At 44.0% G+C, this 23239-nt stretch overlaps 1 protein-coding gene across 4 annotated transcripts in view; it reads left to right on the top strand.

The window, feature by feature from the left end:
- Positions 1-853: 853 nt before the first annotated feature.
- The window catches only part of RPH3A (rabphilin 3A), a 301610-nt gene continuing 279224 nt past the window's right edge, over positions 854-23239 (top strand). For all 4 annotated transcript variants that reach the window (XM_082641651.1, XM_082641652.1, XM_082641649.1 and 1 more), the window contains exon 1: positions 854-1246. The gene's annotated coding sequence lies outside the window, so the exon portion shown is untranslated. The remainder of the gene's footprint in view (positions 1247-23239) is intronic.

The raw sequence follows: 23239 nt of genomic DNA, 5'->3' as shown, positions 1-23239 counted from the left end.
CAGTTTTCCTCATTTTACATGTAAGGAAATGGAGGCTCAGAGAGGTGAAGGAACTTGTCAAAGGCCACACAGCAAATCAGTGGCAGAAATGGGATTAGAATGCAATCCCCTTCCAGCCTCAGCAGTTGTATTTTCCACTAAGATTGTGTGTTCCACACTTCAGTCACATTTTTAACATATCCATGTACCCTCTGTACTATTTTCACTTAATGTTTTTCCCTTTAAATCAACTCACTTTTAAAAATGTAAAGGTGTTTATTTAAAAGGAAATCACTGAACAAGTGTAAATGGAAAATCTTATTACTCAAAAAAATAGAAAATAAATGACAATTAAAACAAGACAAGCAAAATCATGTTATAAAGCTCTTAGTAAGGCAACTGTGATTGATAGGACAGCAACTCATGTAAAACAAAAGTCAGCATCTGCTCTGCCCATCAGGTTTAGTATTTAGGGATATTTGGGGCTACTCAGAACTCTGGGCTGAGACCCCCCTCTCTCTTTGTTAAAAAGAGGCAATAACAAGTGTGAGAGTGGCGTACAGAACCTGTGGTACCAACCCGAGACTTTCTCCTTGTCATGCTCAGGATTGGAAGGAAATGGAAAAGGGATGAATTTCTGCCAAGGTGATTATGTACCATGTAAAATCACCTCAAGCACCACCACAGTTCTCACTTTAGATAAATGTGGACTGTGAGAGCTTCTATCTCTTTCCTTCTTTCTCTCCCCACTTTGCAGTGAGACGAGGCCCAGTAGCAGACGTTGTTAATAGGTACAGAGTGAGCACTCAGCCATTAGCTTGCCACAGTTACCGCGAGACCATGAGCATTACCGCGAGATCATGAGCGTTACCGCGAGACCGCTGGCACGAGAGCCGCCCAGCAGAGGTTGGAGATCTCCCTCCGCCGACGCTCGGCCTGGCTGGTGGTGGTCCTCGCGGAGTAGAGTGCGGTAAGAGGCAGAAGGCGGCCTCCTCCCCGGGGCCCTCCAGGCTCTCCGGCCTCAGGGCTGGCGGGTGAGCTGGGGGCCCCGGGAAAGGTTGAGGGCCCCGGGAAAGGCTGAGGGCTGTGTCCAGCAGAGCTCCAGAGCCCTCGCCACGGCCGCCCTTTGGCTGGGCTCAGGCCTTGAGGCAGCAGTGGACCTCTCTCGCATCCCCGCCTCTGCAGCTTAATAGCGGCGGCAGCGGTCTCCGTGGGACGCAGCCTGTGGAGTCCTCAGGAACCGGAGTATACGGACACTGCCATTAAGGTAACAGCTTCAACCAGCTTCAGTCTCTCTGTTCAAATTTCAAAAACTGGTCCAGCTTAGATCAGTTGTCTTACCCCTAGGAGGTGGCCAGAGGTCAGGGTTAAGTTGCCAGGACATTGCACATCATTACTTCAGGTCCACCTCTGTGGTTGTGTTGCAGGAAGGGGGACCCCTTGCAGGGCCGGAGAGTGGGCTCTTGTCTAACACTCGGAAATGAATTGTCTGAGGAGACACGTGTGCTGACAAAGCAAGAGACTTTATTGGGAACAGGCGCCCAGGCACAGAGCACAGGGTCAGGGAACCCAGGAGAACTGCTCTGCCACGTGGCTCGCAGTCTCGGGTTTAATGGTGATGGGGTTAGTTTCCGGGTCGTCTCTGGCCAATCATTCTGACTCAGGGTCCTTCCTGGTGGTGCGCACATCGCTCAGCCAGGATGGATTCCAGCGAGAAGGATTCTGGGGGGTTGGTAGGACATATGAACTGGCGTCTCCTCCTTCCTTTTGACCTTTCCCGAATTCTTCTACTTGGTGGTAGCTTGTTGGTTCCATGTTCCTCACCGGGACCTCCTGTTGTAAGATAACTCATGCAAATGGTTACTATCAGGCCTGGCCAGGGTGGGCAGTTTTGGTCAATGGTTCCTCTAACAGTTCGGGCTATTCTCAGAGAAGGGCTATTGGAGTGAGCTGGGAAATAACCCAGCTGGTATTTGCTACAGGTATTCCTATTGATCCTATACAAATGACTCTATTCAGTTTAAATGAAAAGCCTGAGGGCCAGCTGGGTCCTGGGCGCCTGGCTCCCTCAGTGATAACAGCTGGGCAGGATCTGGGGACCTGCCTCTGAGGGCGCCACCAGCTGAGATCTGTCTCTTCAGCTGGGCCTGGGCACAGGCAGGAGGACTGAGACTGGGTGCTGGACTAATGCTCCCGGGCAGGATAACTGGCTGGTGCAGGGACCCCCTCCTCTTAGCCAGGCCCTGGACCTCAGAGGGCGAAAGCTGAGCCTCGGGACCTTGCCTTCTCTTGTCAGAACAGAGAATAACTTTTGTTTTGGTGGAGGTTTACAGGAAGATCATGACCTGACTGTGCCCTGACCTCAAGAACAAAGGGTCTTATGACTGATTCACTTTGTTATAAAGCAGAAACTAATTTTAAATAAATAAAAAAAAAAAAAAAAAAAAGAACAAAGGGTCTGACACCAAGAAGTTTTTAACAACTAACCACGCCCCTCCCTCACCTTTCCTATGAAAGGGCTTTGCTGAAAGCTTTCAGGGCGTTCGGGATTTTTAAGGCATGAGCCACCCATCTCCTTGCATGGCCCTGAAATAAACGTTTCTCTGCTCCAAACTCCAACGTTTTGGTATTGTTTGGTCTCACTGTTTGTCGGGCACACAAACTTGTGTTCGGTAACAGTAGATGAGGTATAAGGGGAAGCGTCATGTAGAAGCTTTCTGGAACCTTCTTAAAAAGACAATCATTTGGACCCTTTGCTTTTATTTCTTCATCTTTTCCTTTTCCCGTTGGTTGGAATTTGGTTGTGATCGCTGGAATTAGGCAGCCATAATGGACAATGAAGTGACCATGAGAGTGGAGTCTAGTGGAGCAACAAGGTGAGCCTGGCCTCTTGAACCTCTGGATTTAGTGCTTGATTAATTGATTGATTTGTAAAAGAGAAATGAGCTCCCATCTTGTTAAAGTTCCTGTTACGTTGGGTCTTTGCTGTTCATAGTCAAAGTTCATTCTAATACAAAAGGAGAACGAGCGAACTCTGGATTACTAACTAGACGACCTGGATTCTAGTCCCATTTCTCCAATTCGTATTCCATGCAAATTTGGGGGTGAAAAAATAGGCTCTACTTTACAATCCTCAGCATTCATTTTAAGCTTCCAATGGGCTTCACCCCTTGGGAACTCTCAGTTCTGCTCAGAAGTGCCGGGTATTTCTATTCTGAGGCAGTGATGTGGGCAGGGTACCCAGGGAAGGAGCAGGGTGGGGACTGGTTCCTGCCTGAGTCTATCTTAGATGTCACCCTGTTGAGTAGGCGATCGAGGTAAAATTGGGACCCGGGGGTGTGAGAGCATTCTGTGTTAGAGGGATAGCAGTCCTTGATAGCTGCTAAAAGGCGTCACACAGGGAGCACATCTGTCCTTGAACTGCCTTATCTTTTTCCTTCTGAACCACACCAAGCATGTATCCATAAATGCACAAACAGCCCATTCCTCTCTTCCCCTTATAACATCCTCAGCAGCTGCACAGTTGTTATGTATTTTAAATAAAGCATTTAAAACCTCTCAGAATTTAGCAACAATCACCATGGATACTCATCACTGAAATCCTTTGTTACCATGGCAACATTCCACCCTTTAACCCCACCCCCCACCTCACCCCCATCTTGCCTGTTTACCCTGAAACTGACACATTGGTTATGGTGAATGATAGGAAAAAAAATTGAGAGGAACTTCACTTCCAAGGTCATAGAAGCATGAAATATCTTGCCAGAAAATAGGTATTTTTCCATTATTGTAATAAGTATGTTTCATTCTGCTGTTTCATCACGGATAAATGACTACTATTGTGCAGGGGAGAGGAAGATCAGTGATGAATTAAAGCTGAAACGATCCCTTTGTCATATATCCTGTAGGTGATTTTTTTTTTTTAAATGCTTGGCTATTTATTTATGTATTTATGTATGTATGTATGTATTTATTTATTTTTGGCTGTGTTGGGTCTTCGTTTCTGTGCGAGGGCTTTCTCTAGTTGTGGCAAGCAGGGGCCACTCTTCATCGCGGTGCGCGGGCCTCTCGCTATCGCGGCCTCTCTTGTTGCGGAGCAGAGGCTCCAGACGCGCAGGCTCAGTAGTCGTGGCCCACGGGCCCAGTTGCTCCGCGGCATGTGGGATCTTCCCAGACCAGGGCTTGAACCCGTGTCCCCTGCATTAGCAGGCAGATTCTCAACCACTGCGCCACCGGGGAAGCCCTGTAGGTGATTTTTAATAGCTGTTCTTGCTATATTGAAAACGTGGTCAATAGCCATCCTGGAGTATTAAACCATTGATACCATTTGACCCACTTCTTGCAGTTTTCAAAAACACTCCAAGACAACCCTTTAGAAGGAACAAACAATCTTTCCAAAGCTCTCACAGCAGCCTTTATGGAACGGTAAGAAAGGAGAAACAACCCCATGCCTGATGTTTGGGGAGTGGTTCCGCTAAGCAATCAGAGCGTGAAGCAGTGTGATCTTTTGTAGCATTTATGAATGACACATAGGCTGTGGCTGTATATACACTTGCTGGTTCTGAGAAATAATGTTGAGCAAATGGAGCAAAATACAGTCGATCCCATGATTATAGGCAAGTGCTCTGAGAATGTTTGTATGCTCCCTAAACAACACTGGGGAGAATTTGGAGATTCTGAACTCCCTTTGTGTCAGTGACCTTTTTAAGAAACTGAGTATGCCTTGGGCCATCTCCCCAGAAAAATCCCCAGACACACAACATTTTACATGTAATTCTAGGAGACTCGTTGGTCCCTTGATGTCCATCAAGGGTCACCCCCCCCCCAAAGGTCCGTCACCTCCTGGTTTAGAGCATCATGTTCATTTAGTTCAATCCTGGCCATTAAGTTATTTAATTCCATTAAAAAGCCAAAACCCAAACTAAAACATGTTCAGAGATTTCGGATATACTACTTATTGCTCTCTGTTCCCCCCACTAGAATGTAAGATCCATGAAGGCAAGGGTTTTTCAAGGTCCTGTTTACTGTCTGTATCTCCAGTACCTAGGACAGTGTCTGTTCTGGGAATACTACTCAGTATTTCTTGAGATTATTTAACAGTATGTCCAAATGCAAAGTATTATTATTAGAATCATGACTTTGTATGGGAAGCATCCATGTTATTGCATGTTGTTGTAAACTATTCATTTACATTGCTGTACAGTGTATGATATTCCATTGTGTAAATATACCACAGTTTGTTCAGTCATACTACTATTGGTGGGCATTTGGGTTGTTTCCAGTTTCTTTGTTTTGATTTTTTGTTTGAATAGCACAACCTTGAACACTCTAGCACATATCTTTTAGCGAACAAATGAATGCATTTCTCTTTGGAATATGCCTAGGAATGGAATTGCTAGATTACAGTGTATATGTATGTTTAGTCCTAATAGATATTGCCAACCAGTACCAGTTTGCACTCCTGTTCAGGTAACTGCATGTCTCTCCATCTCTAAGTCTATTGCATCATTCCATGGCCCCGTATTCCCTGTAAAGCCGCTTGTGGACATAGTCACTGCTTTTTCTGATCCCCTCAGTGCAGTTTCTTTGTTTTGAACAGTTTCATCTCCGCCCATATGATTTAGCTCTTGAGAAAGCTCTTCTTTCTCTCCCAGTTCCTTTGAAATCGATGCTAATGTTTGTTGAATACGTGAGTGACTGATTCAAATCTTCTGGAACAAATCCCAAATGTTTGCTCTCCCATGTTTATTTTTGGACCATGTGTTAAGAAGAAAACTCTGAGCCATTTGAAAATACTGAATTAAAAGCACATTGCCAGCTGAAAATGACCGCATCGCTCTAACACTCAGATTATGCCATAATTGCTGCCAATCAGGAAAAAGATCTGCCCCTGGTATAGTAGGACCAAAGGTGATTTCTGGAATCTGCTTCCAGAACTGGGTTGGGATGTCACATGGAATTCCAGTAACCTGCCAAGGTGAGCTGTGAGGTTTGTTTCTATTATCTGTTATTTCCCAGAGTTTAAATGTTTCACTCATTGTGGGCCCCAGCAGGCTTTGATCTTGTCTTCAGAGAACATGGGAGTGGGGGGAAAAACACAGAACCATACCAAGTGCCTAGCATAGGGAAGGCCCCAGGTTAGGTGCAGTCTCCTTAATTTAACCCAATTCCACAATAATACCAACATCCTCTTCTCCAGTTCCCTCTCAGAGAATAGCATCTTCATTCACCTAGTTGACAAAGCCAGAAACTTAGGAGCTATCCTTGATGGCCCTCTCTCTCTCATCCCCATATCCAGTCCATCACCAAACCCTGCAGTTCCTACTTCTGAATATATCTCAAACCTTCCCACTCTCTCCACCCCCACTGCCACCATCCTGGCCCAAACTACGGCCATCTCCTGCTGGAACCACTGCCAGCAGGATCCGAGCTGCACTTGCGCTTCCACTCCTGTCGCCTACAGCCTGTTCTCCTCCCAAAGACCAGAGTGAGCTTTGAAACTCACTCTGCTTAAAATCCTTCAGTGAGTCCCTGTAGCAGATGTCGTGGGTGCCCTGCTCATATCTGCTTGGCACACTCCATTTTGGGGCATGCAGACCTGAGAGCTTCCAACAGCTGCACCTAAGATTTGTAGGCGAGGGCTTTATCTGGCTGTTTACAGGGCAGGCTAGAAGTGCCAGGAGTTAGCACCCCTCCCTTCTCCTGGAGCACGTATCAACCCAGGACTGGTGATAGCTGGGGGATAACAATAAGATCCCAGATCCCTTGCTCCTTGGTTGAGGATACACTGAGTGGGGATTTGAGCTCTGTTGCCCCAGTGGCAATCTGCTCAGTGATGCACTTTTATTTGCTTCCTTCCATTGCCTTCCCCTCTCCTCTACCAGTGCTTCCTGAGGCCACCTCCCCAAATAATTTATTTGCACTCACATTTTTGTGTCAGGGTCAGCTGTTGGAGGAGGTCATTGAGAGGACGTGACCACTGGTTGGTGGCCCCAGGCAATCGGAGGCTCCTCACCCCCTTCCCCGACCTTGCAGTGTACATTCTGCCCACTGTTCCTGCAGTGAGAGCCATTCTCAAGGACAGCCCAGCCTTGAGAGAGTAGGTGTGGTTGAGACCGTCTGGACAGTATATATAACTGAGCCCAATTGTGGCCTCTATATAAATGTTTCAGGCGGGTGTGGAGATCTCCCCCAAGAAAAGCCTCGGGAGTAAGTTCCCTTGCTTGTTAAAACTGCCACCTACCAGCCTGAATGCTGTGTCCTCCCAAAATTCGTTTGTTGAAATCCTAATCCAAGATGTGACGGTATTTGGAGGTGGGGCCTTTGGGAGGTGATTAGGTTAGTGGGGCCCTTGTGGCAGGATTAGTGTCCTTATAAGGAGAGGGAGAGACAAGAGGTCTCTCTCTGTGCACACACCCAGGAAAGGCGACGGGAGGACAGAAGCAGGGAGAGGGTCTTCATCAAGAACTCCACCATGCTGGCACCCTGAACTCAGACTTGGAGCCTCCCGTTTGTTGTTTAAGCAGCCTAGTCTATGGTATTCTGTTAGAGCGGGAATTCAAAAGGCATGGATTTGCCCTCCAGGGAACTCACAGTCCTGTTCACCTCCAAGGACTAAGATAAGGGCTGTAAAAAGACCTGCAAACACCCAGTTGTTCACTAACTTACGACTGGATCAAGAGAAAGTGTTATCTATCCATACAATGGAATATTATTCAGTCATAACAAGGAATGAAATATTGATTTGTGCTACAACATGGATGCATCTTGAAAACATGGTGCTAAGTGAAAGAAGTCAGTCATGAAAGACCACATATTGTATGATCCCATTTATATGAGATGTCCAGAATAGGCAAATCCATCAAGACAGAAAGTAGATGAGTGGTTGCCAGGGGCTAGGAGGAGAAAAAGGAATGGAGAGTGACTGCTTCCTGGGTAGAGGTTTCCCTTTGGGGTGATGCAGGACTTTGGAACTAGATAGTGGAGGTGGTTGCACAACATTGTGAACGTCATTGACTTGAATCCTTTAAAATGGTTAATTTTATGCTAGATGAATTTTATTAAAAAAAAAAAGGCCTGTGAAGAGAAGAATGATCCCTCATGGGGATTATTCCAGCTAATGCCAGAGACCTTTGCTGCTGGTGCCTAGTTCCATGTCTCATGAGGGGCCGCTGTGTTGCCCAGTTCCAGGGACGCCATTTACATGGTATTTATTCTACATGAGTGGCACCCCTTAGAGTTGTGAGACGTGGCAGCTCCGCTTTTGCGGTCAGAAATGGATCTGATGTGCTGGAGTCCCCAAGCCTGTGGCTTTCTTCTTTCGCCAACAGGCTCAGGAACACAGCTCTCATGATCCTGACACCAATTAGGAAAGCAGCATTAGAGACTGGAGCACAGGTGCCTGTATGTGGCTAGTGAGAGTCCCCAGGCAACCCCGGAAGGATGGCTTCTTCACTCCTTACAGAATCTCTATCCCAGGGTTGTTGGGCTGGTTCAAAGGGCAGAGTGAGGAGTGCTTGGTAATTGCATTGAGCCAGGGAACTTGCTTCCCAGTTACTGGGCATTTGAATTTATTTGATGCGGGAAAAGTGTCTGCACTGCCGAACTGCCTCTAAGCTGCAGTGGGAACAGAGAGAGCACAGGCTCCGCACTAAGATGGACTGGAAGCCAACCAGAGACACCTCTCTGTTTCTTTTGGTGTTAGCCATTCCCTCCTGGGCACAGCTGGGCCAGACGGTCACTTAAAATTAATCACCCTTGGGACTTCCCTGGTGGTGCAGTGATAAAGAATCCGCCTGCCAATGCAGGGGACATGGATTCGAGTCCTGGTCCGGGAAGAGGCCTGTGTGCCACAACTACTGAGCCTGTGCTCTAAAGCCTGTGAGCCACAACTACCGAGCCCGCGTGCCACAACTACTGAAGTCTGCGCGCCTAGAGCCCATGCTCTGCAACAAGAGAAGCCAATGCAATGTGAAGCCCATGCACTGCAACAAAGAGTAGCCCCTGCTGGCTACAACTAGAGAAAGCCCACGCGCAGCAATGGGGACCCAGTGCAGCCAAATATAAATAACTAAAATAAATAAATTTATTTTAAAAAATCACTCTTATCAAACTGTCATTGATGTGCGATAATGCTAAAAAGAATCAGCTTTATGGAGGTGTGATGTCCGTGTAACAGTGCACCCATTTTAAGTGGACAGTTTGATATGTTTTGACAGATATCTACATCTGTATAACCACCACTACAGTAAAGATAACAGAACCTTTCCATCACCCCAGAAACTTTCCTTATATCCTTTTGCCCTTAATCACCACACCATCAATCCCTGACAACCATTGACTGATCTGCTATCTATCATGACAGATCCCTAGAATTTGATATAAATGAAATCATACAATATGTAACATTTTCTATCTGGCTTCTTTTGTTCAGCATGTTTTTGATACTCATCCACGTTGTTGAGTGTATCAGTGGCTCATTCCCTTTTCATCACTAAAGAGTATTCCATTATATGGAAGTGCCAGAATTTGTTTATCTATGCATATATTGATGGGCATTTGGGTCACTTCTAGTTTGGGGCTATTATGAATTGCACTGATATGTGGAAATCTTTGTATAAGCATATGCTTTCATTTCTTTTGGGTAAATGCCCAGGAGTGGAACTACTGGGTCGTTTGATAAGTGTATGCTGAGCATGCTGAGCTTTATAAGAAATTGCCAAACTCTTTTCCAAAGTTATTGTACCATTTTGCATTCCTGTCAGCAGTTCATGAATGTTCCAGTTGCTCCATATCCTCACAAACACTTAGTATTGTCAGTCTTATTAGTTTTAGCCCATCTGGCAGGTGTATAATGGTTATCTCATTGAGGTTTTAATTTGCATTTCCCTAATGATTAATGCTGTTGAACACCTTTTCATGCACTTACTGGCCATTTATATACCTTCTTTTTTGAACTGTCAGATATTTTGTTCACGTTTTAATTGGGTTATTTGCATAATATTGAATTATAAGATGATATATTCCAAAGGCAAGGGATAAAGTTATTCAAGATTCTCAGTGTGATGGGAGGGGTTCCTAGCCTTCCTTTCTCTCTGGGGTCTGGCCAGGATAACTGAGAAGGGAGCCTTTGGTAATGTAACTTAAGGTGGAGAAAGAGAGATTAAAAGCATAAATCGCTGTAGCATAAAGCGCTCAGGACGAGGTTAACCTCAAACTTTAGTATTCATGAGAATCACCTGGAGGGCATGTTAACCATAGATTCCCTGGGAGCCTCACCCCGAGTGTTTGACTCAATAGCTCTAGGGAAGAGCCCAGGAATCTGCATTTCTAACAAGCTCCCATGTGATGCTGATGCTGCTGGTCTGGGGACCACACTTTTGGTTACCTTAAAGATGCTTGAGGCTGAAGGTAGAACACAGTGAGGACCTCTTACTCCTCCCTTTTTTCCATTTGTAGTCTCTGGGGCCCTTCCCCTCTCCTCTGTCCAACCACCCATCCCACACTGCAGAGCAATTGGACAGAATGGAATGACTGACAGCCCACATTGTCAACCTATAGAGGATAAAAGTGGTCCAAGGCCTAAGGAGAAGAGCTTTCCCACTGACCTCATAGGGGTAGACACACCTTAAGGAGTGCCCTAAAAGTCAAGAACAGAAGGCATAAACTAGCTGATTCTGGCCTGGATATGTGTCTCTTTTTTGGGGGCAAGGGGGTTGCCTCCACTGTGTTTAAGATTCTTCTGAATTAGTTATCAACATGCATAAATTGACAATAAATGTAGGATCATTTTTTTAGGGCCAGTGGTTGCAACCGAACTCTCTAAAACTTTCATGTGAAAGATAAAATTATGCTTATTAAAAAAACTCTTAGTGACTTTGGTGTTTAATTTTAAGATCTATAAATACATTTGGGGGCAGTGATACCTAGAGAGACACCAAAAGCCTGCTAGGAGGAGTGGGAGTGTATATAGATAGGTGGGTATGTGCACAGCACACATTTTTTCTTATATGTGTGTTTATTGAGCTAAAAGACCACACAACCCTAATTGAAAACTTAACATGAAATACACTTTGATTTTGAAAATTTATAAACTACAAAGAGTAAAATATAAATAAAGAAACCAAAAAAAAAAAAAAAAAGAAAGAAAGAACACTTACGGTTGCCAGTAATTAGGGCTGGATGAAATAAGAAATATTTTCGTTATTAGTTAAACCTTTAGAAAATTTCCAAAGTGCTTAAATGAGAAAGAAAAAGGAGGTGGAGTGAGTGTGGGAGAGGGCACTGCCAATTCAGATGAAGCTAAAAATTTAAATTCTTATTAAACCCCAAAAATTGGCATTCCAACAGGCTGTTAATAAAAATGCTCCTTTCAAAAAGATGGTTTGGTGTAAAGCACTTTTCCCCCTATATGCTTCCCTTTACCCCTCAGGCATCTGGGATATAAAAACTGGGTTCTAATTTCAGTTTTTTTGTTTATTAGCTGTGTGACCTTGGATGATTCACTAGATTTTTCTGATCCTCAGTTTCCTGGGATAGTGAAAATTACTTCTTGGGGAAACTGGAGAAAACTCAGCATTAGACCTTAGGCCGAACTCAGAAGGTCCACAGGCTCCAAGAAGACCTTGTAAATGAGCGAAGTGGGCCTAGTGGAAACTGACCAGTCAGAAGAAACACCTGTTTAGAGGACTCACAGCTCCTGAGCTTCCTGCCTCCAGGAAAGTGGGCTTAGTATGGCCTAAACTTTCTGTTTATCAAAGAGGTACTGAAAATCCCCATATTTATGTGCTCTCTCAGTTTTTAAGTGTTGGCAATTAATTCACTTAAACAAAACACTGACTAAACCAAACAGAACATATTCTGCAGGCCACCCTTGGCCAGTCCTCTAGTTTACATCACTTGCCTTAAACAGGAAGAGAATGAGATGATTTCCACACTGGCAAGATGTTCTTTTCCATTCCACCTTTGGGGATGGGTGTCTTGCTGAATGCAAGTGGGCAATAATAATAGCTGCCGTGATTGAGTGCCTACTGTGTGCCAGACACTTTTCTAAGCCTGTTACATAAAACAATACATTTAATACTTCCAACATCAACTCTTATTTCATTTGGTCAAAGGGATTAAATAAACTGGCTGTAAGTCCACTTTAGGCAGTGTATAAGTCACTGATTAAAAATCTTGCTCATTCCAGGCAGAAGTTCCTTTTTAGACTAGAGATGACAGTTGACACCCCCACCCCGCGCCACCTCTGTCCACCCCCACCTTTCCTGATTTTCCCTTTGAGGACCCTTAGGGGAGGAAAGTGCTCCTAGTAGAGGGACAGCAAGTGACGACCCCCGCTTCTGCCAGGGGCCGAAGACCACTGTGTATTTGGGGATCAGGAAAATGAGTGAATGACTGAACGGAAGAGGGAGGAGAAGGTGAATGGGTTGTGCCAGCAGAGAAATCCAACTGCAGAGACAACTTTTCTTGCACAGGCGGTGGTGGAGGGGGAGGGAGGTGGTCTCGATCTTTGAGCTTCCCCTTAAGGAGCTTCCCCTCGTCCACTGCTCCCACATCTAAGGTCAGAGCACGCACGCGGGTGTGTAGGTGTGGGGGGGGGCGGGGGAGGGAGGTGGTGATCGAGGGTCACGCGCAGGTGGCTCTGCCGCGGTGGTGGCGGCGGTCGCAGAGGCGACAAGGCTGGAGGCGGAGGACGAGGGACGGCGGGCCCACAGTTGCTGCGGGCAGGTAAGGTGGGCAGGGCGGGGGCTGCGGGAAGCGGGGCGGGCCGCCGCAGGCCCTGTCTTCCGGAGCTGCAGCCTGCTCTGGGTCGGAGGTCGTGGGGGCGTTATCTGGGGGCGGGAAGAGGGGGGACGCAGAACGATGTCCCGGGGAATGGGGCTGCCGTAGCTGGAGGATGCGCTAAAACTGAGGGTTGGGGCGACGACGGAATTGGACGGCGGGGAGAAGGCTCAGGACTGGCGGGACCCGACCGGAATTTGGGGGGGCGGGTCCCTGAAAGGGTGTGTTAGTAGCAGCGCCCGGGCGCGGAAAACAGGTGGTCGCCAGCGCGAGTGGTGCCTGGGGCGCAGCGGCGGTGCCTTCAGTGGTGTCACTGTTTCCCAGATGGGCAGGGGGGTAACACCTGGTCCGGGTAGCCACGCGTGTTGGATGTGAGCCTTCTTCAGCGGTCCTAGGGGTTGCCTGGCATCAGCTGGGATACCTCCCTCCTTAGGCCTTGGTCAAGGGTCTTTCTAAGGGATAGGAAGAGGGGAGATGCAGAAAGTGCTGATATCTGGACGCTTAAGAGACAGTGGGCATCTGCCCGTGTGTATCAGATTTTTACCCCCATCTTCCACTTCTTACCCCAGGGATGGTGGTTTTCATAGTAAGAGGGGGTCTTCCTGGCCTTGCCCATTGACAGTGTTCTTTTAATTTCACCTTATAAACTAGGGGTTGCCAACTTGGGTGCATACAAGGACCAGGAGATAAATAATGATCCCAATCCTTACTTGGTCCCGGCTGGGAACCAGGCACTGTCTGGAGAGCTTTACACATATTCATTTACTTAATTCTCACTGTATGTCACTCCCATTTCACAGATAGGGAAACTGATGAAAGTCACTTGAGCACAATCACATGGGTAGGAAGTACCAAGTCAGGACCGGATGGGCAGGATGGGTCCAGATTCCAGGCTCTTAACCACTGTGTTGTGCTGAGCCAGTGGACTGTGGGGCCAACTGGAGCCCCACCAGAGAGCCTCACGTTGCCAGGCAGGATTATGGGCCCAGAATGGCCAGATCATCTGATTTCTTGAGAAGCTATAACTTGGGACATTTATGTAAAATCACCTTTATATTTTGACAATTAATTTAAACTTAAAAACACTTTTTATAGTGAAAAATTTCAAACATACACAAAAATAAACTGGTATAGTAACATTTTGTAATTTTAAAAAATACTTATGAGCCAAATAAAACATGTTCAATGGCCACTTCTGTCCTAAACACTTCCAGCTGTTCACTGCTCTGATTTGAGCCCTGTCTATTCAAAGTGTGGTCCTGGTCTAGCAGCATTAGCATCAGCATCTCTTGGGAGCTGGTTATAAATGCTGAATCCCAGGCCCCACCCCAGACTCACTGAATTAGACTCTGGATTTTAACGAGATCCCTAGCTGATCCATATACATATTAAAGTTTGAGAAGCGCACTGCTCTGTCTAGGCCTTTTTGCCTGGACAAGTTATATTAGCCTCCTTCCTGATAGGTCTTCTTGCCTCCAGGTTCACAATCTTCTATTGATGTTATAGTTGCATTTCTTGCCTTTAACATCCTAAAGCTCAGGTCTGGCCCCACATAATTCAGTGGAGGAAGCATTTTCTTTAGGAAGGTTTGGTTACATTACATAATAGAACTGGCAGTGTTCACACTGGTCTTACCCTCTTCAGGGCCCTGAGCTTTTTCTTTCTTGTAAATCTTACAGAATTGTTCTGAAGATGAAGTGAGGTAATATAAGTAAGAGTATTTGCATATATTTTTATTAGGACTTTTTCAGTTAAAAAAGATAACTTAAACCTGCTTAGGCAAAACAAACAAACAAACAAACAGGGACTTGACAGCTTGAAGGCTCAGAAAAGACTAAGGGGGATGATTTTAGGTATGACTTGATCTAGGGGCTCAAGCAGTGTAATTGGAACTTGATCTCTCTCTCAGGAAGCAATAGGGAAGTGGCGGGGGGAGGTGAGGGTCTAACCTGGGCCAAATAGCTTGAGATTGGGAACATAGTGGTATTTACCAAAAAAAGTGGGAATAAACATTTGTCAGGAAAGATCAGGAAGATTATGTAGTTGGAAACCATATTTGTTATCAGTCTTTGGGTTTTTGTCTGATCTCTCCTACTAGACTTCAAGTTCCTTGAAAACTGTGGCTGTGTCTTCCTCATCTTTGCATCCCCACAAGTCAGGCATACTGCATTTCACATAATGATGCTCCGGAAGTACTGAATCAAATGTAATTGACTCAAGTAAAGTAGAGATTCAGTCTCTTAGGCACCAGCCTCAGGCAAGGAATCTCTCTCTCCCTTTCAGATGCAGTGGAAGTCACTGTTCTCAAGCTTGTAGTATAAAGAACATCACAGACTCTGGCTTGGTCGCCTTTGTTTTTCTCACTGCCACCCCTCAATTCAAAGTCATTTTGTCCCTTTGCACGTGTCAAGCAGTTAGGAAAATGGGCCCAGCATGAGATGATTTCAAACTGCATAGCATTTTATTATGGAAAGGTAACAGGGTTTTTCTCAGCGTGGCCCCAGCAATAGTGGCTGTCTGTGATTGTTACCTCAGAGCTAGGGAGGAAAACAAAAGCTTTCAAACGTATGTGTCAATCAAAGGGAGCTACTGATTCCCCATTTTCTTGGAGGCCAAGATTCTTTTGACAGGCAAAATTATGATTGCCAGCAGCTAACAATTTGTTTTAGAAAAGCAGAAACCAAACCAAAAAACCCCCACAAAAAAACAAAAAACAACCCACCAATCCAAAAATAAAACAAGACTCCAAAATCAAACAAACAAAAACCAGCCAATGCAAACTAAATTAACAACAAAAATAGAATGCAGAGAAATCTGGGAAGGTCTACAGGAGTCTTTTAGAGGGAGAATGCTTGGAACTGGATTTCTGTTCTTTTGGTCCAACCTGAATGGGAGAGAGAGTGAGGAGTAAAAACATTGTCTGAGTGGGACTCAGAAATATGTCTCCTATGAATTCCATCATTAGGGATTTTGATGGGCTCAATAAACTCCTATTAAAAAAACAACAAGAAAAACACAAAAGCATGCAAACATATCAGCCACTCACATTTTAGTCTGAACTAGCCACTTTCTGACAGGAGTTGCACACTCGACTGCTTACAGGGTTCAGGCATGAAATGTCAACAAGTGAAGCAGACTGGGCCAGGAAAATACAAGAGTGGTAGGATGTGGTGAGTTGGAGAACATAATGCTCCATCTGTAGGTCTTACCGAGTCCAAGCTCATACTGCTCCCTGCACGATAGGCCAATAAATCGAGAGATGAGTTGTTGGGGCAAGGAATAGAGACTTTATTTGGAAAGCCATCAGACCGAGAAGATGGTGGTCTAGTGTCCCAAAGAACCATCTTAAATCACAGAAGGAAAGGGGAGAGAGAGTGTGCTTCAGAATTCTCAGAAGACTTTGTTCCCTAAGGGAATTACTTGACAATAAAATTCTTCCTAGGGAAAAAAACAAAAAACGTCTTTCCTGGGTTAGAATTCAGGCTTCTTTTATGCTAAAAGAGGGTGTGGCTGGTTGCTGCAAACTTCTTGGTGTGGGAATCCTTTGTTCTTGCAGCTGTGGCATTAGATCAGGTCACCGTATTCCTGTAAACCTCCAACAAGACCAATGTTATTCTCTGTTCTGCAACTTTTTATCTCCATATGAAGGATAATTGTTACACCTTTAAAGGTCAGAGCCTTGAGAATGGCCTATCCTGTATTTCAGGCTCTAGGCAGCATTCTTAATTAGTAGAAAAAGCAATAGAATGCAAAGGTTAAAGTAAAAGAAATAGATCCAGTATTGAGTCAGATTTGGTCTTCTGTATTACACAGGGAGCAGCTGCAACTCAGCTCTGGGCAATCATTACCACGAGCCATTACAGTGTTAGTGTTACTGTATTTTGGGGGACAGAAGTTGGAAATCTAGATTTTCACATGAAATCTTTCAATTTTTAAAAATATTAAAAAATTTACCTTGTTTATTTACTAGTTCCTAACCTTTTCATCATAGCTTCCTTTGATAATCTGACCAAAGCCATAGAACCTGGGAAATTCACACATACTTTATTTTGTATACAATTTCATAGAGGGCCTCTTTCTATTACACTGTGTAGTTCAAGGTCAGCACTGACTCCTAATTCTCAGTATTAGACTGTGGGTACCCAGATCCTTTGAAATGCATGGATTGCACTCCAGGATGCCTCCTCTCTGACATCCTCCCCTCCCACTCCCAACTCCATTCTCTTTCTGTTTGAAAAACTCCTCTCCTTCCCTTTCATCTTTCTTCTTATATTTAAAAAAATTCCAGTAAAGTCATTACTTTTAATTTTTATGATTTAATTGTATTGATATAATACATACACATAGTTTTAAAAGTCAGATTATAACATATTTATAACAAAATATTAGTTTCCTACTTCTCTCCTAGTCCATCCCTTGAAGCAACTATTTTCAACTCCCCTAGCTGTTTCTTTTTTATATTTTTAAGATGTTATTTTTCTTTTTAAAAGCTAAAACTAAAACTTCACCATAAATGGGAACCAATACAATTTATCCCTCAGTTTTGCTTTAAGACTTTGTGTTCTTGTTTTCCTTTTCTAAACAATTGAAAATAATCTTTTCCTACTAGGTGTCCAACTCCCAGCTGTTTCTTATAGCATTTTCCCCTCTTCACATTTCTAATCTTGATTTTTTAAAAAATTAATTAATTAATTTTATTTAATTTATTTTTGGCTGCATTGGGTCTTCGTCGCTGCACGCGGGCTTTTCTCTAGTTGCGGTGAGCGGGCTTATTGCTGTGGCTTCTCTTGTTGCGGAGCATGGGCTCTAGGCGCACGGGCTTCAGTAGTTGTGGCACGCAGGCTCAGTAGTTGTGGCTCACAGACTCTAGAGTGTAGGCTCAGTAGTTGTGGAGCATGGGCTTAGTTGCTCCGCAGCATGTGGGATCTTCCCAGACCAGGGCTCAAACCCGTGTCCCCTGCATTGGCAGGCAGATCCTTAACCACTGCGCCACGAAGGAAACCCTCTAATCTTGATTTTAACGTATGTTTCTAGTTATTTCGTTCACTCTCTCACTCAGTAATTAAGTAATTTATTAATTAAATATATATACAAAAGAATACCTACTATGGGCCAAGGGCTCTGCTGGGTGCTGGGGATGGAGGGATGAGCGAAAAACATGCAATCCCTCCTTTATGGAATTTTTCACTAGCAGAGGTTTTGTGATTAATCAAACAATCACACAAAAATATGTGAAATTGCAACTGCAGTTAGTGAACCCAGGAAAGGTACATCATACTCTGAGAGAGCATAATGGAGGAATTTGACCTGGTCAAGGAAATGAGAGAAGGTTCCCCTGAAAAAAAAGACAATTGAACTGATACCTAAAAAGTAAGCAGACTTAAAAGAGAAGAGGGAACAGAGGAAAAGGAAAAGCATTTAGGTAGAGGGAACAGCATATGCAAAGCCCTGCTGAGGAAGGGAGCATGGGGGATTTCAGAAACCATTTCTTTAGCCACTTGGAACTACATTCTTTAACTAAATGAACCTTCACAGCAGAGACTTGGAAGAGAGGCACTGTGGTGAAGAGCTGGGAAATGGGTCCAAATCTTGTCTCTCCAAACCATTAGCGGTGTGCTCTTAGACAAAACACAACTTCTCTGAGCTACAATGATCTTACCTAAAAAATACTGTTACTAAAACGCAAAGAGTTTTGTGGTGAGCATGAAATGACATAATTCTTGTAAAGTTTTGCCCAGTACCTGCCACACAATCAGTGGTCAAAAAATGCTTGCTGGGACTTCCCCGGTGGTCCAGTAGGTAAAACTCTGCACTCCCAATGCAGGGGGCCTGGGTTCGATCCCTGGTCGGGGAACTAGATCCCACGTGCATGCCACAACTGAGTCTGCATGCTGCAACTAAGAAGCATGTATGCCGCAACTAAGAGTCTGCATGCTGCAACGAAGATCACGTGTGCTGCAACTGAAACCTGGTGCAGCCAAAATAAATAAATAAATATTAAAAAATGCTTGCTGATACTATCATTATCCTTTTTTTTCTTTACTGTATAAATATCATCTGATAGAGCAAATCTAGGCCAAATCCCATGGTTATGAAGACCAATGAAGTCTGGGGGACAAAAAAGCTTTGGTTTGCACTGATGACCATTTGTGATGCCTTCAGATCACACTGAAGAGCAAACACACGGGTTTTGAAAGTCACCCTGAGCCTGGCATTTCCCTGGTCTGCAGCCATTAGCCCTAACAAAATGAAAGCTTCAGAGCTGTATGAAACTTCACTCATTCCCTGTTAGCACTGTCTGGGCAGGAGGCAGAAGATGGATGCTTTGGGGACCAGCTTGCCTAGAAAGCACCAGAAGACTCTGACTCCACCTCCAAGGCTCAGAATCCTGGGAGTCTAACCTTCTGCCAGAGAGCTGGGTTGGTCATTCTCTCTCTGTCTTGCCTGGGATCCTAACAACCCACTTCATTTTGACCTTGCTTCCGACCTTGGTGGACACCCTGAACCCAGGTGACAGGGTGTTTATGGTTTGTTACTCTGATGATGATGATTTAAAGTTGAAGGGAAGCCAGCACCCACCTCTCTCTTCCCCTCTTACTCTATTTCTGTCCGTTTCTTTGTCTTTCTGTCTCTGCCTCTGTCTGTCTGCCTCTCAGTCTCCATTTTTCTCTCTTTGTCTTCATATATCTCTCTTTGTCTGCCTGTGTCTCACTCGTTTGTCTGTCTGTCTCTGCTTTTCTCTCCATTTCTCTCTGGACTTTACACTAAATTCTCTCTTTTCTTTTTTTTGGCTGCACCACACGGCCTGCAGGATCTTAGTTCTCCAACCAGGGATTGAACCCAGGACCCCAGCAGTGAAAGCACCGTGTCCTAACCACTGGGTTGCCACGGTGTCTCTCTGTCTTTGTATTGCCCCTGGCTTCCCCACCCTCATCCCTGTCAGCTCATCTTTCCAATTAGCCCTTATTTAACCAGCTATGACTTTATGAAAATGGTCCCCTCCAGATGAGGCCATTTTTAATCAAGGGCTTAGGTAACATCATTTTTGTATTTCGTATATGAGCATGGGGTGGGGAATTAGCTGGCTTGCACTTTGATATAGTTGAGTCAAGATAGCCCTTTTTATTAGCAAATTTGTGCAGATTGGTTTGCAAGATGTGGGGTATGACTAAAATATTAAATTCCTAAAACCGTCAAACACTATTAGATTGGGAAGGTAAGTTGTAGAAGCGTGTTCTCCCACAAGAATTACACTGACATTCAGAATTAACTTACTTCTGCGTCCACTGCATTACATGCCAGCTTTTGGGGGGAACATACATATATACATACATACATACATACATACATACATTTATTTATTTATTTCTACATCTTCATTAGAGTATCATTGCTTTACAATGGTGTGTTAGTTTCTGCTTTATAACAAAGTGAATCAGCTTTACATATACATATATCCCCATATCTCCTCACTCTTGCGTCTCCCTCCCATCCACCTTATCCCACCCTTCTAGGTGGTCACAAAGCACTGAGCTGATCTCCCTGTGCTATGCGGCTGCTTCCCACTAGCTATCGATTTTACATTTGGTAGTGTATATATGTCCATGCCACTCTCTCACTTCGTCCCAGCTTACCCTTCCCCCTCCCCGTGTCCTCAAGTCCATTCTCTACGTCTGCGTCTTTATTCCTGTGCTGCCCCTAGGTTCTTCAGAACCTTTTTTTTTTTTTTTTATATTCCATATATATGTGTTAGCATACGGTATTTGTTTTTCTCTTTCTGACTTACTTCACTCTATATGACAGACTCTAGACTCCATCCACCTCACTACAAATAACTCAGTTTCTTTTCTTTTTATGGCTGAGTAATATTCCACTGTATATATGTGCCACATCTTCTTTATCCATTCATCTTTTGATGGACACTTAAGTTGCTTCCATGTCCTGGCTGTTGTAAATAGAGCTGCAGTGAACATTTTGGTACATGACTCTTTATGAATTATGGTTTTCTGAGGGTATATGCCCAGTAGTGGGATTGCTGGGTCGTATGGTAGTTCTATTTGTAGTTTTTTAAGGAACCTCCGTATTGTTCTCCATAGTGGCTCTATCAATTTACATTCCCACCAACAGTGCAAGAGGGTTCCCTTTTCTCCACACCCTCTCCAGCATTTATTGTTTGTAGATTTTGTGATGATGGCCATTCTGACTGATGTGAGGGGATACCTCACTGTAGTTTTGATTTGCATTATTCTAATGATTAGTGATGTTGAGCATTCTTTCATGTGTTTGTTGGCAATCTGTATATCTTCTTTGGAGAAATGTCTATTTAGGTCTTCTGCCCATTTTTGGATTGGGTTGTTTGTTTTTTTGGTATTGAGCTGCTTTTATATTTTGGAGATGAATCCTTTGTCAATTGCTTCGTTTGCAAACATTTTCTCCTGTTCTGAGGGTTGTCTTTTCATCTTGTTTATGGTTTCCTTTGCTGTGCAAAAGCTGTCAAGTTTCATTAGGTCCCATTTGTATATTTTTGTTTTTATTTCCATTTCTCTAGGAGGTGGGTCAAAAAGGATCTTGCTATGATTTATGTCATACAGTATTCTGCCTGTGTTTTCCTCTAAGAGTTTTATAGTGTCTGGCCTTACATTTAGGTCTTTAATCCATTTTGAGTTTATTTTTGTGTATGGTGTTTGGGAGTGTTCTAATTTCACTCTTTTACGTGTAGCTGTCCAGTTTTCCCAGCACCACTTAATGAAGAGGCTGTCTTTTCTCCATTGTATATTCTTGCCTCCTTTATCAAAGATAAGATGACCATATGTGCGTGGGTTTATCTCTGGGCTTTCTAGCCTGTTCCATTGAACTATATTTCTGTTTTTGTGCCAGTACCATACTGTCTTGATTACTGTAGCTTTGTGGTCTAGTCAGAAGTCAGGGAGCCTGATTCCTCCAGCTCCGTTTTTCTTTCTCAAGATTGCTTTGGCTATTCGGAGTCATTTGTGTTTCCATACAGATTGTGAAATTTTTTGTTCTAGTTCTATGAAAAATGCCAGTGGTAGTTTGATAGGGATTGCATTGAATCTGTAGATTGCTTTGGGTAGTATAGTCATTTTCACAATGTTGAACATGGTATATTTCTCCATCTGTTTATATTAAGTTTAATGTCTTTCATCAGTGTCTTATAGTTTTCTGCATACAGGTCTTTTGTCTCCTTAGGTAGGTTTATTCCTAGGTATTTTATTCTTTTTGTTGCAGTGGTAAAGGGGAGTGTTTCCTTAATTTCTCTTTCAGATTTTTCATCATTAGTGTATAGGAATGCAAGAGATTTCTGTGCATTAGTTTTGTATCCTGCTACTTTACCAAATTCATTTATTATCTCTAATAGTTTTCTGGTAGCATCTTTAGGGTTCTCTCTATATAGTATAATGTCATCTGCAAACAGTGACAGGTTTACTTCTTCTCTTCCGATTTGGATTCCTTTTATTTCTTTTTCTTCTCTCCTTGCTGTGACTAAAACTTCCAAAACTATGTTGAGTAATAGTGGTGAGAGTGGGCAGCCTTGTCTTGTTCCTGGTCTTAGAGGAAATGGTCTCAGTTTTTCACCATTGAGAACGATGTTGGCTATGGGTTTGTCATATATGGCCTTTATTATGTTGAGGTAAATTCTCTCTGTGCCTACATTCTGGAGGGTTTTTATCATAAATGTGTGTTGAATTTTGTAGAAAGCTTTTTCTGCATCTATTGAGATTATCATCTGGTTTTTATCCTTCAATTTGTTAATATGGTACATCACATTGATTGATTTGCGTATACTGATGAATCCTTGCATTCCTGGGATAAACCCCACTTGATCATGGTGTATGATCCTTTTTTTTTTTTTTTTTGGCGGTCTGTGGGCCTCTCACTGTTGTGGTGTCTCCCGTTGCGGAGCACAGGCTCTGGATGCGCAGGCTTATCGGCCATGGCTCACAGGCCTAGCCGCTCTGCGGCATGTGGGATCTTCCCGGACTGGGGCACGAACCTGTGTCCCCTGCATCGGCAGGAGGACTCTCAACCACTGCACCACCAGGGAAGCCCTGTATGATCCTTTTAATGTGTTGTTGGATTCTGTTTGCTAGTATTTTGTTGAGGATTTTTGCGTCTACATTCATCAGTGATATTGGTCTGTAATTTTCTTTTTTTGTAGTATCTTTGTCTGGTTTTGGTATCAGGGTGATGGCGGCCTCATAGAATGCAATTGGGAATGTTCCTTCCCCTACAGTTTTTTGGAAGAGCTTGAGAAGGATGGGTGTTAGCTCTTCTCTAAATGTCTGATAGAATTCACCTGTGAAGCCATCTGGTCTTGGACTTTTGTTTGTTGTAAGATTTTTAACCACAGTTTCAGTTTAATTACTTGTGATGGTCTGTTCATATTTTCTGTTTCTTCCTGGTTCAGTCTTGGAAGTTTATACCTTTCTAAGAATTTGTCCATTTCTTCCAGGTTTTC

The sequence above is a fragment of the Mesoplodon mirus genome (genome assembly GCF_964341445.2).
Source record: "Mesoplodon mirus genome assembly, chromosome: 13".
NCBI lineage: Eukaryota > Metazoa > Chordata > Mammalia > Artiodactyla > Ziphiidae > Mesoplodon > Mesoplodon mirus.
This window is presented reverse-complemented; position numbering and strand designations above follow the sequence as displayed.